The sequence below is a fragment of the Bufo bufo genome, chromosome 8, assembly GCF_905171765.1.
Source record: "Bufo bufo chromosome 8, aBufBuf1.1, whole genome shotgun sequence".
NCBI lineage: Eukaryota > Metazoa > Chordata > Amphibia > Anura > Bufonidae > Bufo > Bufo bufo.
In genome coordinates this window covers 131,789,615-131,807,615 of record NC_053396.1, presented here as the reverse complement: position 1 = coordinate 131,807,615, position 18,001 = coordinate 131,789,615, and the positions used below count along the sequence as shown (strand labels likewise).

The following is an 18,001-nucleotide window of genomic DNA, read 5'->3' as shown; positions in this document are numbered from 1 at the left end:
ATCCACAGTAAAAATGTATTGGGATGGCTACATCAGTGTATGCTGTAAATGTCTATGTATGCAAGTTTTGTGTGGAATGTCGGCTGGAATATGGAATTATATGATTGCATGAAGTATGCAGGGCAGCAAGACATTATATAAAAAAAATTCACTTCCATTTTGAAATCTGAGGCCTGTCTGACGTATTCATCTAGAAAGTGAACGTTCACTCTTAAAAACTCTGCAAAACAAGGATGGGGTCCGTGTGCGTTCCGCAAATTGCACGGACAGCCATCGATATAACTGCCTATTCTTGTCCGCAAAACGCTGACCACGGAACGGAGCAACGGATGTGGACAGCACACGGAGTGCTGTCTGCATCTTTTGCGGCCCCATTGAAGTGAATTGGTCCGCATCCGAGCCGCCAAAACTGCGGCTCAGATGCGGACCAAAACAACGTCCGTGTGCATGAGGCCTTAGGCCAAGGTCACACTTGCTTATTCTTTTTGTATCCAAATCTCAGGAACTTTTTATTATATTGCTCATATACAAAATTAGGCCTCATGCACACGACCGTAGTGTTTTGCAATCCGGTCTATTACTGTGTATTATGTTGTAGGTTTTCTGCTTTTCCAAGTGTGAACTTCTCTTTACTCGTGTGATTTGGCTGGTCTGTAGAATTATGGGGGCCCCTTCACACTCTGGCTTTTCAGCTTTAAGATTTGAGATCTTTGGATCTCAGAATGTTACTGGTTTTCTGCTATTGTTATTATTTTTTTTAATCGGATACATTTTTATAGCTTTTTTTCTACTATTAAACAATATACCATATAAGAGTTGTCCATGAAAGTCCAAACATATTGATACAGAGTAACAGTATTGCGTATTCTTAAAGGGGTTTTGTTACTTCAGCAAATAGCATTTATCATGTAGAGAGAGTTAATACAAGCCTCTTACTAATGTATTGTTATTATCCATATTGCCTCCTTTGTTGGCTGGATTCATTTTTCCATTGCATTATACATTGATAGTTTCCATGGTTACGACCACCCTGCAATCCATTAGTGCACACTATAGGAAAAAGAACCAGCCTATATTCGCTCCCACATTCCGGGGCCACCATTTATTAAAGTCAGCACTTCTCTCCAATAAAAATTAGCAGCGTAGAGAATAAGTCTGCCTCCAACTCTCCATACTTTGTGCAGCATGAAGGTTTTCTCTTAGGCCTCTTGCACACAAACATATTTTCTTTCTGTGTGCATTCCGTTTCCGTATGTCCGTTCCGCAAAAAAATAGAACATGTCCTATTTATGTCTGCATTACGGACAAGGATAGTACTGTTCTATTAGGGGCCAGCTGTTTCGTTCCGCAAAATACGGAATGCGCACGGACGTCATCCGTATTTTTTACGATCTGTTTTTTGCGGACTGCAAAATACATACGGTCGTGTGCATGAGCCCTAATAGAGAAAAGTTCCACAGTTCCTTTTCTCAGTCTTTCTTGGCTGTACGAGTTCTCCACAAGGCACTGCTATGTACTTGGAGTGCAGGTGACATTTAGAAGAAAAAAAGTTCACATATAATGTTGTGGCTTTTACAGTCAACAGACTGCTGAGATAGCAAGAGAAATACGTTCTGTGGCTGTTAGCAGCTGGTATCGCCCATGAACATACAAGCTTGGGTCCCATGAACATGCATGACATTTTAATTGAGAAGTAAAGAAGCGGATGGTGCTCAAATTTGAAATCCAGCCTGTCTGGTAATTGTTCCTTTTTTAGTTTTTGAAGGGAACCATGAATGGACTACTGGAAAACCTCCACACACTGTAGTTTATTGGGATTAGATGTTGAATTTGTGGGGATCCACCAAAATAAATCTATCTGTAGTGACCTTTTAAGACTGGCATAGTCTGTACGGTGTCACGCGGAGTCTACTTGAATTAGCGAGTAGAAAAAAACCATCCCTCCATTTGTCACAGTAAGACACTGGAGTCAAATGAAGGCACATTATGAGCCCATTGATTCCTATGGGTGCTGTATTATGGATCTGTACAGCTCAGCACTTGTACAGTCATGATGCAGCGGTGGGCATGAACTAAAGCGACAGCTCTCCAATGATTTAATGCAATAAACTGTGATTTTTTTTTTCCCTTTTCTTTACAATCTGCCACCGGTAGGCACAGTCCTATTCATAGCAATGTTTTGGGCCTTAGAATTGAGGCCCTTTTTCTAGCTGGTCTGGTGCACTGGACAGCGGGATGGACCGTGGTCTTAGTGGCCTGGAATTCATAGCCCTGTATATGTTGTAAGTTGTACAGAGCCATAATACAGCAGTCATAGAAGTCAGGGGGTCCGTAGTGTATTGATGTAGATCACTGATCGCTTATAGAGGCATACTGAGATTTTACTCCAGGACGGTGGAATTTGGCATAAAAAAGTGACATGTTTGGATACTGCATTACAGCATTGCTTCAAGGGGAGAATGGCTCCTCCATATGGCAGCACATTAGGTGGACGAGCTCCATAGTTCTACTGTACGGTCCTTGTGGTGTACTTGAGGCAACATTCAGATGGATGTATTGGAGGACCCTAGACAGAAATTATGGTTTGCAGTTTATTTCCTGTGGGAGTAAAGAGAAAAAGTCAGAATGATTACCTGCCTTCACATTCAGCAATTTTATCACAGCCTTATTGTGGCTGTAAAACTGGCAATAATACATGTTAATTATGTTCCTTTTATGACAGTCCCTTTCTGTGCAAGCAAGAGCAAACCAATGATACCTGTATCACCCGATTCACATTCCCTGACATATTCCTGTGAATGCAAGTTCCCATTCATTCAGTGTTCGGGACCACAGTCCTGGGACCACACTGACACAAGTATTGGGACCATTTGCCAAGAGACAATAATTCCATGTATATAGCCAGCTGTATATCCATAAGATGATGCAAAATCTATGTTACTACAGTTAATATTATGGACCACAAAACTGTCAGCACGAAGACCGGCCTTCATACCCATTGTACCCAATCAGGACTCGGCTTCATGTCTTAATATTAAATCTGCACTTCTATTGCGGTGGGAATTAAAGAGGTATTTCGGTTACATGAAATTGATGATCTAGCCTCAAAATAGAACATTTCAGATTGGTGAGGATCCTAATCTTGGCACCCCCACCAATCAGCTGTAAGTATTAAGGAGGATGCCGGAGCGCTGCATCCTCTATCACTTACCTTCACGCCGTCTACGTTGTAGCGGTGGTGCAGTGTAATTCCAGCTTTGTTCCATTCCTGCAATGTCGATGACTGGTGCTGGTAAACCTTGCAGAGCATGCAGCACTTGCAGCTGATCAGCAGGGGTGCCAAGCATTTGACTCCCACAATCTAATATTGATGACCTATACTGATGATAGGTCATCAGTAGGGATGAGCGAATCGACTTTGGATGAAACATATGAAGTCGATTCGCATAAAACTTCGTTCTAATACTGTACGGAGCGGACCATTTATTTTTCAGAGGTCCTTTTTGAAATTGATCTCCATTCAATTCCAGTCACCTCCATTAGTTTTGCTACATCTGGCCTGTGTGTCCAGCATTTGTATTTCTCATTTGTGAGCTATGGGAAAATGTTCGATGATTACTTGCTAATTACCCCCCCCCCCCCCCCCCCCCCCCCTGTGTGTAAGGATTGTTCCAGATTCTGCTCAGGTGACTCAGTCTGTGTGGTATGGATAGTCATGGTTGGCCCGGAGCCATACACCTGCTTCTTACCACACCCTACATTGCAGAAGAATGTTTACTGAACCACACGGTTTACCTGTTTGATTTGCAAATTTTAGTTTACTTTTTTTTCTGGTTCCATCTCTCAATTTCAAGTTCTTCTTCACTCCCCTATCTGTTAATCCAGCGCATTCCCAGTGCAGAACTGGGAAGGCAATGGCTGTGAATGAGATAATGAAACAGCAGAACATTGCTGATTTATGTGCCATTGAGGGTCTGCTGAAACCTCAGTGAGAAACCATATTGGAAAAGTAGTGGTTGTCATGATATCAGGAAGCCTGTCCTAAGGCACGTAGTCACTATGGGCCTGTTTTATGGACCCCTAATGCTTTTTATTGTGGGGGAGTTTATAGGCATTGCTATGGAGCTCCTCGGTGAGAAGCTTCTTGTAGTTCTGATAGGCTGTAGTGAATTATGGGTTGTGTAGTCATCTCCTCCAGTCTTTCTAGTCAACAGGCCTTTTTAAGATACTGTCACGTGGCGGAAAGTAAAAGCTGTCCTCCTCCTAGTAAAATCGCAGGAGCTGAATCACTGACACATTGCAATGCCTCAAAAACACTCCTTAATGTGTCACACACATCCGTACCCTGCACAACCAGACCCACTTCTGTACAGAGAACGAACACCTATTACCAGCTGAAGTGTGAATGTTGTTGTGCTGGAAAAGGGCATAGGAACGGCAGCAATTGGCACATCATCTGGATCTTTATTTGGTCCGAATGGCTCTTTCAGGGGCTCTAGGGTTGCATACCAACCAGTTCCCTCCAGTGGTGATCATCTTGTGACTGCTTTTAGGAAAATGTTTGGACTTGACCTCCTATACAGCTATCGGTCAACCATTGGACATGGGAGCTCTTGCTTGAGAAGAAAAGGCTGATGCTACTCCATGACTCGCCAATATTGAAGTATTTACTTCAGATTCATGAAACTAAAACGAATTTGTGTGCTAGGATAGTCTTATGATCCTGCTTAAACTGCTTCTCTTCACTCTTTAAATGTTTGCACATATGCAGCGGGCTGAGGGACATGAGTCAATACCTTTTTGACACCTGTAGAACCAGTCAGTTCTCACAGGGGAAAGATTACTATACACTAATGTCTGCATGTTTTGGGTACCTACCTGGGTTGTTCTATGAGCTGCTCCGTGTGGTTAGCCTTCTCCTTTTGCACACCAAACTGTACAATTGTGCAAGGATAATAAAAGCATCAGTCCAATTATTAGAGAATTGTATTACAGTTCGGCCTCATGCACACAACCGTACAGTGGCATGCAAAAGCTTGGGCACCCCTGGTAAAATTACTGTTACTATGAACAGTTAAAGGGAACCTGTCACCGGGATTTTGGGTATAGAGCTGAGGACATGGGTTGCTAGATGTCCGCTAGCACATCCGCAATACCCAGTCCCCATAGCTCTATGTGCTTTTATTGTGTAAAATAAACTATTTGATACATATGCAAATTAACCTGAGATGAGTCCGGTCTCTGACTCATCTCAGGGACAGGACTCATCTCAGGTTAATTTGCATATGTATCAAATCGTATTTTTTACACAATAAAAGCACACAGAGCTATGGGGACTGGGTATTGCGGATGTGCTAGCGGCCATCTAGCAACCCATGTCCTCAGCTCTATACACAAAATCCAGGTGACAGGTTCCCTTTAACTGTTCATAGTAACAGTAATTTTACCAGGGGTGCCCAAGCTTTTGCATGCCACTGTACGGTTGTGTGCATGAGGCCGAACTGTAATACAATTCTCTAATAATTGGACTGATGCTTTTATTATCCTTGCACATTTGTACAGTTTGGTGTGCAAAAGGAGAAGGCTAACCACACGGAGCAGCTCATAGAACAACCCAGGATCAGGCCTGATCTTGTGCGCACACTTGCGTTCAGTCCGCCCCAGACAGAATTTAGTTTTTTTCTGATAACTGCAAAAACACCGTAAAATCGCTGCGGCGCTATAAAGATCACTTTTGAGGGGCATGGAGAGTTCATAAAAGATTTTTTTTTTTTGGCACAAGTTAGCGGAAATTTTTTTATTTTTTATTTTTTCTTACAAAGTCTCATATTCCACTAACTTGTGACAAAAAATTAAATCTCACATGAACTCACCATGCCCCTCACGGAATCCAAATGCGTAAAGGGGCCGAAAGTCCAACGAGTACCTTTAGGCTTTACAGGGTTGCTCACAATTTAGCCCCGCCCAAAATGCCAGAACAGTAAACACACCCCACAAATGACCCCATTTCGGAAAGTAGACACCCCAAAGTATTCGCTGAGGGGCATATTGAGTCCATGAAAGATTGAACTTTTTGTCACAAGTTAGCGGAAAGGGAGACTTTGTGAGAAAAAAAAAAAACAATTTCCGCTAACTTGTGCCAAAAAAAATAAACTTCTATGAACTCGCCATGCCCCTCACGAAATACCTTGGGGTGTCTTTTTTCCAAAATGGGGTCACATGTGGGGTATTTATACTGCCCTGGCATTTTAGGGGCCCTAAAGCGTGAGAAGTAGTCTGGAATCCAAATGTCTAAAAATGCCCTCCTACAATGCCCTCCAAAAAGTGTCACACATGTGGTATCGCCGTACTCAGGAGAAGTAGGGCAATGTGTTTTGGGGTGTATTTTTACATATACCCATGCTGGGTGAGAGAAATATCTCTGTAAAATGACAACTTTGTATAAAAAAATGGGAAAAGTTGTCTTTTACAGAGATATTTCTCTCACCCAGCATGGGTATATGTAAAAATACACCCCAAAACACATTGCCCTACTTCTCCTGAGTACGGCGATACCACATGTGTGACACTTTTTTGCAGCCTAGGTGCGCAAAGGGGCCCAAATTCCAATGAGTATCTTTACGATTTCCCAGAGCATTTTTTACGCATTTGGATTCCAAACTACTTCTCACGCTTTAGGTCCCCTAAAATGCCAGGGCAGTATAAATACCCCACAAGTGACCCCATTTTAGAAGAAGACACTCCAAGGTATTCCGTGAGGGGTATGGTGAGTTCATGTAAAATTTTATTTTTTGTCACAATTTAGTGGAATATGAGACTTTGTAAGAAAAAAAAAACTTGTGACAAAAAATAAAAACTTCCATGAACTCACTATGCCCATCAGCGAATACCTTAGGGTGTTTACTTTCCGAAATGGGGTCATTTGTGGGGTGTTTCTACTGTCTGGGTCTTGTAGAACCTCAGGAAACATGACAGGTGCTCAGAAAGTCAAAGTGCGTAAATTCACATTTTTGCACCATAGTTTGTAAACGCTATAACTTTTACCCAAACCAATAAATATACACTTATTGCATTTTTTTTAATCAAAGACATGTAGAACAATAAATTTAGAGAAAAATTTATATAGAAATGTAGTTTTATTTGAAAAATTTTACAACAGAAAGTGAAAAATTTCATTTTTTTGCAAAGATTTCGGTCAATTTCGATTAATATAAAAAAAAAGTAAAAATGTCAGCAGCAATGAAATGCCACCAAATGAAAGCTCTATTAGTGAGAAGAAAAGGAGGTAAAATTCATTTGGGTGGTAAGTTGTATGACCGAGCAATAAACCGTGAAAGTAGTGTAATGCAGAATTGTAAAAAGTGGTCTGGTTATTAGGGGGTTTAAGCTAGGGGAGCTGAGGTAGTTAAAGGGAACCTGCCATCAACTTTTCGCTGACCTCACTGAGGGCAGCATAAATTATTGACATACGCGCTGATTTCAGCGGTGTGTCACTCATGAGCTAAAAGTAAATGGTTGCTGAGAACCAGCATCATAATCATTGCAGCCCAGGCCTTGAAAAGAGTCAAATCTACCTGAGAAGGGTCTTGGTTATTCCTAATCTCCTGCTCTCCCACCCATCTGCTAATGATTGGCAGTTCTCTCCTAGAGAGTTAGGAAGACAACTAGGTAGAAGACTATCAGTCATCAGCAGGTGGGCAGAAATTCATGAATAACCATGACTCTTCTCAGGTGGCCGGGACTCTTTTCCAGGCCTAATCTGCAATGGTTGTGATGTTGGTTCAAATGACAGACCGCTGAAATCAACTCGCCAGCATGAAGTTGATGACAGGTTCCCTTTAAGCAAGTTAAAGATGAAACAAGTTTCCAAAAGGCAGTTAAAGATAACACATTCCTTTTGTATTTTAAGCAAAAATTATTTTTTATTTTCATATTTGACATTTTTAAGATAACAAAAAAGGGAAAGGGCAGGAAGCAAAACTTTGGGCATCCTGCATGGTTAGTACCTAGTAGCACCCCCTTTGGCACGTATCACAGCTTGTAAATGCTTTTTGTAGCCAGGCAAGAGTCTTTCAATTCTTATTTGAGGGATTTTCACCCATTCTTCCTTGCAAAAGTTTTCCAGTTCTGCGAGATTCCTGGGCTGTCTTTCACGCACTGCTCTTTTGGGGTCTATCCACAGATTTTCAATAATCAGAGGACTGTGAGCGCCATGGTAAAACGTTCAGCTTGTGCCTTTTGAGGTAGTCTATTTTGGACTTTGAGGTGCGTTTAGGATGATTATACATTTGAGGGAGCCATCCTCTACTCAACTTCAGCCTTTTTACAGTTGGTGTTAGGTTTGCTTCCAGAATTTGCTGGAATTTCATTCCATTCTTCCCTCTACCCATAAAATATTTCCTGTGCCTTTGGGCTCATACATACAACCGTATGTATTTTGCGACCTGCAAAAAACGGATCCACAAAAAATATGTATGACATCCGTGTGCATTCCGTATTTTGCAGAACGGAACAGCTGGCCCCTAATAGAACAGTACTATCCTTGTCCATAATGCGGACAATAATAGGACATGTTCTATTTTTTTGCGGAACAGAAATACAGACATACGGAAACTGAATGCACACGGAGTAACTTCCGTTTTTCTACGGACCCATTGAAATCAATGGTTCCACGTACGGTCTGCAGAAAAAAACAGAACGGACACGGAAAGAAAATACGTTTGTGTGCATGAGGCCTTTGGCTGTAACACAACCCCAAAGCATGATTCATCCACTCCCATGCTTAATGGTTGGAGAGGTGATCTTTTTCATTCTGTGCCTTTTTTTCTCTCCGAACATACCTTTGTTCATTGTGGCCAGAGAGTTCTATTCAAAATGACAGACACCACAACCAAACCAATAGATCTCTTTATAAGTCAGTTGGGATAGTTTGTCGCTACCAGTGTCTGTCATACGATCGATCCGGCACTGCATTCTGGTCACTGATGCAAAGATGATTTCTTTTTAAATGTGTATATTTTATAGTTTTGATTCAGATCCTAAAGTGAGGACAAATTCTATATTCATTTCTGCATCTCCAGTGTTCTTTCAAACCTTAGACTTAGGCTTATTGCACACGACAGTATATTTTCACGGTCCGCAAAACGGGGTCCCGTTTTTCCGTGATCCGTGACCGTTTTTTTCGTCCGTGGGTCTTCCTTGATTTTTGGAGGATCCTCGGACATGAAAAAAAAGTCGTTTTGGTGTCCGCCTGGCCGTGCGGAGCCAAACGGATCCGTCCTGAATTACAATGCAAGTCAATGGGGACGGATCCGTTTGACGTTGACACAATATGGGTGCCATTTCAAACGGATCCGTCCCCATTGACTTTCAATGTAAAGTCTGGAGTCCCTTTTATACCATCGGATCGGAGTTTTCTCCAATCCGATGGTATATTTTAACTTGAAGCGTCCCCATCACCATGGGAACGCCTCTATGTTAGAATATACTGTCGGATATGAGTTAGATCGTGAAACCTCATTTCCGACAGTATATTCTAACACAGAGGCGTTCCCATGGTGATGGGGACGCTTCTAGTTAGAATATACTACAAACTGTGTACATGACTGCCCCCTGCTGCCTAGCAGTATCCGATCTCTTACAGGGGGCCGTGATCAGCACAATTAACCCCTCAGGTGCCGCACCTGAAGGGGTTAATTGTACTATCATATCCCCCTGTAAGAGATCAGGGCTGCCAGGCAGCAGGGGGCAGACCCCCCCCCCTCCCCAGTTTGAATATCATTGGTGGCCAGTGCGCCCCCCCCCTTTCTCCCTCTATTGTAATAAATCGTTGGTGGCACAGCGTGCGCCCCCCCCCCCCCTTCCTCCCTCTATTGTAATAAATCGTCAGTGGCACAGTGCGCGCCCCCCCCCCCTTCCTCCCTCTATTGTAATAAATCGTTGGTGGCACAGTGTGCGCCCCCCCCCCCCCTTCCTCCCTCTATTGTAATAAATCGTTGGTGGCACAGTGTGCGCCCCCCCCCTTCCTCCCTCTATTGTAATAAATCGTTGGTGGCACAGTGTGCGCCCCCCCTCCCCCTTCCTCCGTCTATTGTAATAAATCGTTGGTGGCACAGTGTGCGCCCCCCATCGGCCCCCCCTCCCTCTATAGCATTAACAACATTGGTGGCCAGTGTGCGGCCTCCCATCTCCCCCCCCCCCCCCCAATCATTGGTGGCAGCGGGTTACTAGCAATAGTACAATAGTAAAAGATTCATACTTACCTGGGAGCTGCGATGTTCGTGTCCGGCCGGGAGCTCCTCCTACTGGTAAGTGACAGTTCATTTAGCAATGCGCCGCACAGACCCTGTCACTTACCAGTAGGTGGAGCTCCCGGCCGAACACGAACATCGCAGCAGCAGCCAGCAGCAGGTAAGTATGAATCTTCTACTATTGTACTATTGCTAAGTAACCATGGCAACCAGGACTGTAGTAGCGTCCTGGTTGCCATGGTTACCGATCGGAGCCCCAGCGATTAAACTGGGACTCCGATCGGAACTCCGCTGCCACCAATGATGGGGGGGGGGGGAGATGGGAGGCCGCCCACTGGCCAACAATGTTGTTAATGCTATAGGGGGGGGGGGGGCCGATGGGGGGCGCACACTGTGCCACCAACGAATTATTACAATAGAGGGAGGGGGGGGGGCGCACTGGCCACCAACCTATTATTACAATAGAGGGGGGGGGGGGGCCGCACTGGCCACCAATGATATTCAAACTGGGGAGGGGGGGAGGGTCTGCCCCCTGCTGCCTGGCAGCCCTGATCTCTTACAGGGGGATATGATAGTACAATTAACCCATTCAGGTGCCGCACCTGAAGGGGTTAATTGTGCTGATCACGGCCCCCTGTAAGAGATCGGGTGCTGCCAGTCAGCAGGGGGCAGTCTTGTACACAGTTTGTAGTGTATTCTAACTAGAAGCGTCCCCATCACCATGGGAACGCTTCTGTGTTAGAATATACTGTCGGTTCTGAGTTTTCACGAAGTGAAAACTCAGCTATGAAAAAGCTTTTATGCAGACTGATCTTCGGATCCGTCTGTATAAAAAGTAACCTACGGCCACGGATCACGGACACGGATGCCAATCTTGTGTGCATCCGTGTTCTTTCACGGACCCATTGACTTGAATGGGTCCGTGAACCGTTGGCCGTGAAAAAAATAGGACAGGTCCTATTTTTTTCACGGCCAAGAAACACGGATCTCGGATGCGGCTGCAAAACGGTGCATTTTCCGTTTTTTCCACGGACCCATTGAAAGTCATGGGGTCCGCGAAAAAAAACGGAAAACGGCACAACGGCCACGGGTGCACACAACGGTCGTGTGAAAGAGGCCTTACTTGAGACTTACCATTGACCCCATGTCCAAGGAAAATGTCACTGTTAAAAGGTGCTTTCCCGTTTCAGAAAAGGGTGGCATTTTGATTTTAGCCAGCACCTGGGTGCTCCTAGCCACCCTAGCACTGCTGCCCCTTCAATCTCAGGATCATGGTGGTCTCGGCAGTCAAAACCCTAGACCAGGGATCAGCAACCTCCGGCACTCCAGCTGTTGTGAAACTACAATTCCCAGCATGCTCCATTCATTTCTATGAGAGTTCTGAGAAGAGCAGAGCAAGTATGCATGCTGGGAGTTGTAGTTTCACAACACCTGGAGTGCCGGAGGTTGCCTACCCCTGCCCTAGACAGAAAGCAATAGTGTGACCTACTCTGTGACTTGCCAAGACAAATAAAAAAACTTTCATCCACAAAGCAGATATGTTGTTTGAAATAAAATGATAGTTCTTTGATCCAACCTTTGGCATTTTCTGTATGTGGATTAAATGTAGGGAGAATGCCAGCAGAATGCTGAAATGTAAAGTCGTCTTTACTCACCAGCGATTACAGGTATGACAGATAAAAATGGGGCACTGTAATAACGAGTTAATAGCTGCCATTAATTCCTCACAGCCATTGTGGAAGAAAGTTCACAATCTGGTTTGATTTCCGGTAGCTTTTTTTTTTTTCTCTCCTGTGGAGTATTTTGTGTCTGCAGAGGAACGTTACTATAGACTATGTACAGTCTTTCAGAAATGTTTTTTATTCCTATTATTATTCCCTCAGGGATTTTGACGTTTTTTGTTTTCGTACCTGATCTGCATTTTTATATTTTTTTTGCAGATTGAACATGGACCTATTCATTTCTATGGGTCTAAAAAAAAACAAAAAAACACCACACAGATGTCATCCATGTGCTGTCTGCATCCATGGTTGAATTTTGCGGATCCGTGGTATGCGGACTGCAATACTGACATGATCATGTGCATGAGGCCTTAGTATGTAGTGCTCAGTAAGGGCTGTATTACACCAACAGATTATCTGACATATTTTCTGACAGATGGCCACTTACACACACAGATCTTTTGTTAGACACACCAACTATTGATCTCATTGGACAGATATTAGTGAGATAATCTGTTGGTGTAATACAGCCTTAAAGGGATATTCCCATTACAGACAATGGGGGCATATCGCTAGAATATGCCCCATTGTCTGATAGGTGTGGGTCCCACCTCTAGGACCCGCACCTGCGCGGAGAACAGAGTGGGAATAGAGGTGGCTGGAGGACCCCAGGTTTCCCATGGTCCGGCCACCGCCAAGCGGTCTCCCCATTCAAGTGAATGGGAGCGTACCGTGCTTGTGTGGACACTGCTGCCATTCATTTCTTTGCGACCGAAGGAACAAGCGCTTGGCTATTTTCGGTTTAGAAATGGATGGAGGGTGGCTGCGCATGCACATTGCATCCTCCACCATCTTTCCCCGCTCCGTTTTCTGTGTAGGTGTGGGTCCTAGCGATATACCCCCATTGTTTGTGACGCAAAACCCCTTTAACTCCCTAGCGTCAGTATCAGCAGAATGGTCATTATGATGAGTCTCAGTAGGCAAATGAAGTCTCTTTATTTCCCTTATCTGATCACTAGGATAGTGGAGATTGCCTCGCTATAACCTTTGTGATGAGGAAATGATGTTATCTGTCGTAGTAAGCTCAGATATGTTGCAACCATACATTTCTAGTTAGGTTTAGGCTGTGTTAATTACTCCCTAACAGGTGCAGAGCTGCATATATATATATAGTGCAGGCCTGGACGTGTAGTAGAAAATGATATCATTGGTAGAACTGGATGAAGCAATTGATTATTACTAGCTTTCATATTCATATAAGGTATTTTAGAGCATTTGCTTTTTACTGCCCCTTCTCAAAGGATACGACCACACTACTCTTCATCTCGATGTTTGACCCTTATTCATACTACTTAGGCCTCATTCACAGTTACGTGGATTTTCATGCACCACGGTCTGTAAAAACCCGGCCTACCGTCCTGCTGAGTGCACGAGCGCCGCTGTACACTGTGCGCTTCGTGCCGCCGCCGCTGTACAGTAATACACTCGTATGATCTATACAAGTGTATTACTCTCAGGAGGATGAGTTATCATGGACCGTGGTCTGTGAAAATCCACGTATGAGTGAATGAGGCCTTAGTCTAGAAATCCCAGGATGTTCTTTTCTATGCAATTTCCTTTTTCTTGGCTACAAAGTGACAATGACATCTGCAGTGGTCTGACTAGCTCTTCATTCCACAACATTCTGCCTTGTTCCACATCATACAGATTACTGGCTCGATATCTATGTATAGCCATTCTTGTACTGGTTGTGTGTTTGCTACTCATCTGTGGGAAAATGGCCGAAAGATGAAAATACCAGTTGGTCATTGTAGTAGAATATTACAATTATTAGATGGCTCCAGGCATCCACTGAGTCTCAGAAAAATGGACTGTCCATTGTGTCCGGCAGGCAGGGTTGGCAACCGTTCAGAAATTTCTGGACAGTCCGTAAAAATAGGCAACTTTTTTCCTGTGTCCATGAAAAAAAATAGATGTGTCTGTGATTTTAAATTTTTTTTTTTTTTTTTTTGAGGCTGTTGATTCTTGACTAAATTATTTTGGTGGTGATTATCATCATTTTACAGCTCCCAATAAATGCTGGTAATGAGGTGTTATCAGTATATTGAGCTATAGACCTGAATCATTATCATTCATAATGGTTCTCCAATTTGTCTGTAAAAAATCTTGGCTGCCCGTGATTTTAGGATAAATTGTCCAGAAAAAAGAAAAATTCTGGTAGGCAACCCTGCCGGCAGTGCTTTTTTTCTCGGGAGGGGGGGGGGACGGGACGGGGGGGGGGGGACGTATGTACATATTGTTTGTAATATCCTGCCAAAATGTAAAATATCGCTGTATCTGTGCCTGATGGTGTTTGTGTTAGGAGGTAAGTGAGGGTCACATGCTGTTAAACAATGCACCTTGTCTTGTGAGACAGGGAGGTGAGAGGTTAAACCTGGTGGGGTTTTTGCTATTTTCTTGTGTAATCTGAGTAAAAGCAATAGCAAGATGTTGCTTTGAAAATATCCCATTTGTGCCCTCAAATTGTAATTTAGTGTCAGGACCCGTAGATCTGTTCACGAACAGCAAACTGAATAGTGCACTTCAAAGGCAATCCTTATCGAATACATTAATATTTACAAATCTCCAGAATTTTGTCCTATAGATCAGGGCAGGCTTTTCTATTCATTCAGGACTTCTGCAGATTTGTTCCTATGATACTGTCTGACCTGTTACATGTGCGCTTGGCAGCTGAAGGCATCTGTGTTGGTCCTATGTACATATGTGCCCGCATTGCTGAGAAAATGATGCTTTAATATATGCAAATGAGCTTCTAGGAGCAACGGGGGTGTTGCCATTACTCCTAGAGGCTTGCAAAACCGTGCCCTCTGCACTTGATGGACTTGATTGACAGGACTAGGTCTAATGACGTTTCCACTGCCTGGCCCTGTCAGTCAAAATGGGGAGCGGCAATTGCAGAGAGCAGAGCCTCTAGGAGTAATGGCAACTCCCCCGTTGCTCCTAGAGGCTTATTTGCATATATTAAAACATAATCTTTCCCAGCAATGCGGGCACATATGTACATAGGACCAACACAGATGTCTTCAGCTGCCAAGTGCACATGTAATAGCTCAGTCCATTTGATAGGTGAAAATCTGCTTCCCTGCTCATTTCTAACCATCTGTAGGTTCATACCTTTTCAAATTTGGCAATTGCTGTAAGTTCACTGTTCGGTTAAGTGTTTTTTTTCCCCGTAGAAGTCAGTGGAAATGTAATGTGACGTTGTCAATTTCTATTGTCTTCTATGGATAAGTAATGCCAAATGAATGTCAGGCAAGCAGTGCTGGATTTCACACAACCCTCTGCTCATTGTTGAACTGTGCCGTCCTATATAATGTGACCTAATGTCTATAAGTGGCCGCCACACGACTCTTTTCAGTGCCAATACTGGATTAGAAAGCATATATAAAAATATAAAAACATGCTCAAATTGGAATTTGATTCATCAGGTGTACAGTATATGGCCAAAACATCGAAAACGATTGGATCTAAATAGAGCATTTCAGTCCGAGAAATGCAAGAAAATTCATAGTGTTATTAATGTGTATTGAAAAAGTACCAAATTCCAAAAATGGACCAATACCAAATCATTCATTCCAAACATTGCATTCATTATTAGACGCATGACTGTAACCTACTGACCAGTTCTTAATAGGAACATGCATCATGAGTTATGAAAAGCCGCATGATTTAATCCAATTCATAATCAGCATTAGGCCGAATGCACACGGCTGTGTTCCGCGGCCGAGAGCGGTCCGTGGTATGCCGGGCTGGATTCCTGTTCAGAGCAGGAGCGCACGGCGTCATTGGTTGCTATGACGCCGTGCGCTTCATGCCGCCGCTGCACTACAGTAATACACTCGTATAGATCATACAGGTGTATTACTGTAGTGCAGCGGCGACATGAAGCGCACGGCGTCATAGCAACCAATGACGCCGCGCGCTCCTGCTCTGAACAGGAATCCAGCCCGGCATACCACGGACCACTCTCGGCCGCGGAACACAAAACAAAATGAATGATGACTATGATTAAATTCTTCCTTCATAATTCATAAATAATGGACAGAAGGGCAGGACAATACGGATGGCTATCACTATATCTCTGAATAGTAGCATAGACTGGGCCAGCCAAAAATCCAGGTTGGCGTACGCATAGATGCCAGGAATCTATCTGCAATATCCACTCATTGCTGTCTATGACCCTGCTTCATGCTGTTAGGACTTTTGGTGAAAGGTTGAAACCGAATTAGTGCAGAATGTCTCACTCCTTTCCCATTGTCAGTAGCCTGATCACAAGGATACATGTCACGTGTCTATATTTGTGGCCATCAATAATTTAGCTAGATGGAGTGACCAATATGCAGAGCAATTTGGCCGATTGGGTGATGACAATTGATGATATTTGTGGCATGGAAGTGTCCCCATGCGCCACACTATAAATCCGGATATGGATGGAGTAACAAGACAAGAGTGCTCTGTTTTGGGTCCAGCATTTTTGGTGTTTTTGTATGGTTGGGTGTTCTTATGCACTAATGTATAGATTTATTAGATTAATGATGGACAGAACTGGTGGTAGCCGGCTACTTCCTCCTTTTTATTTGTACAGTGTATGGCCATAGGGGTTGATAGGAAATGGAAAAGTGGAACTTTTTGCTTTATAGATGTTAGAATCTTTGGTGTGACTTGATTTGTTCGGCAGGACATGTGCGTTATCTTTGTAATTAGCCATTTTACCTGCTTGAAGGTCTTGCTGTCTTTTTCCTCACCTGTCTGTCACTTCCTTACAGCCTTCTAGCTTGTCATCTACAAAGAATGTGGACTGGGTGTTTGCTGTTGTATTAGTTTTACGATCCACCCAGTTGTAGGTGTCTGTTGTCTAGAAATGCTGCCATCATTTGGGTGATAATGTGTATTTATTATTCATATAAATGTGAGTACATTAACAACTGAAGAGAACTTTGTAATGGTAACTGTAGTCCAATAATTCCTGCTTACATATGGAGCCATGTAGTGGTTCTGAGTGGTCAAAGCATTGTATGTTCTAGGAGGACTACAGTTCTTTAACTTTTACTATTGCAAATTCCAGTTCTAGTTGTTATATAAAATTGCTAAATTGACCCAGTGATAACTTTGGACAAATTTCATGTTCCTGGATCTTTGCTGCAGACGTCTGGGAAAATTATTGGCTTACTACAACATTACTGACAAACTACAAAGTGTAAATTTGCAGCATTTTTGCAGGGCAAGCATTGCGCATCCTCACAGTCTTGTGTCACCTCCACAGCTAGAGGTAGTGTTTGTGATAGAAAATGTTATAATTTGCCTTCAAGACTGTGTTCACATGACCGTTTCATTTTCCGTTCTCCTGATCCTTTAGAAAAGCAGACGGATCAGAAGAATGGAAAACGAAAAAGCCATGTGAACCCAGACTCCGCAGCTCAGTCTGCTTGGTATTACTGCTGTTTTATTAAGCCCATATGCTGATATTTGGGTTATATTTGTCACTTGAGGACTTCTTTCATGTGGTTGGATAATGTCTAATATCACTTTTTAAATATGTATTCAGACTGAAGACGGCAGCAGACAGAAGACCATTCCTCCTAGGTTCACAGACCTCCTCATGAGCAGGATAACCTCACAGCGTTGGTGGGCAGCAACTCTCACCATACAGAAATAGGTAAAATTATTTTCTTGTAAAATGAGGTTTGATTGGCCTAATTCTGCTCTCAATTGTTGAGCATATTATAAATAATGTAATTTATAATTGATCATTTTGAAAAACAAATCGCCCCAGGTTAGTTAAAATGTGGTTATATCCTTCCTGAGAATGAAAACGGATTGGATTTTAGATAGTAGTAATTTACATTGTATTTGTTTACTTTTTGTGAGAATCTAGGAGATCCTATAGCTGATGTGGCAAAGGCTCCTTACATTGATAAAGCATGTTATAATACCAATTTTGTGTTTGAATGGATTAGACTTTAAAGGGAA

General features: G+C 43.1%; 1 protein-coding gene across 1 annotated transcript in view; it reads left to right on the top strand.

Moving 5' to 3' along the window:
- The window catches only part of AMOT (angiomotin), a 74,400-nt gene that overhangs the window by 16,475 nt on the left and 39,924 nt on the right, over positions 1–18,001 (top strand). Inside the window, exon 2 of the mRNA XM_040442005.1 lies at positions 17,577–17,687. The gene's annotated coding sequence lies outside the window, so the exon portion shown is untranslated. The remainder of the gene's footprint in view (positions 1–17,576; positions 17,688–18,001) is intronic.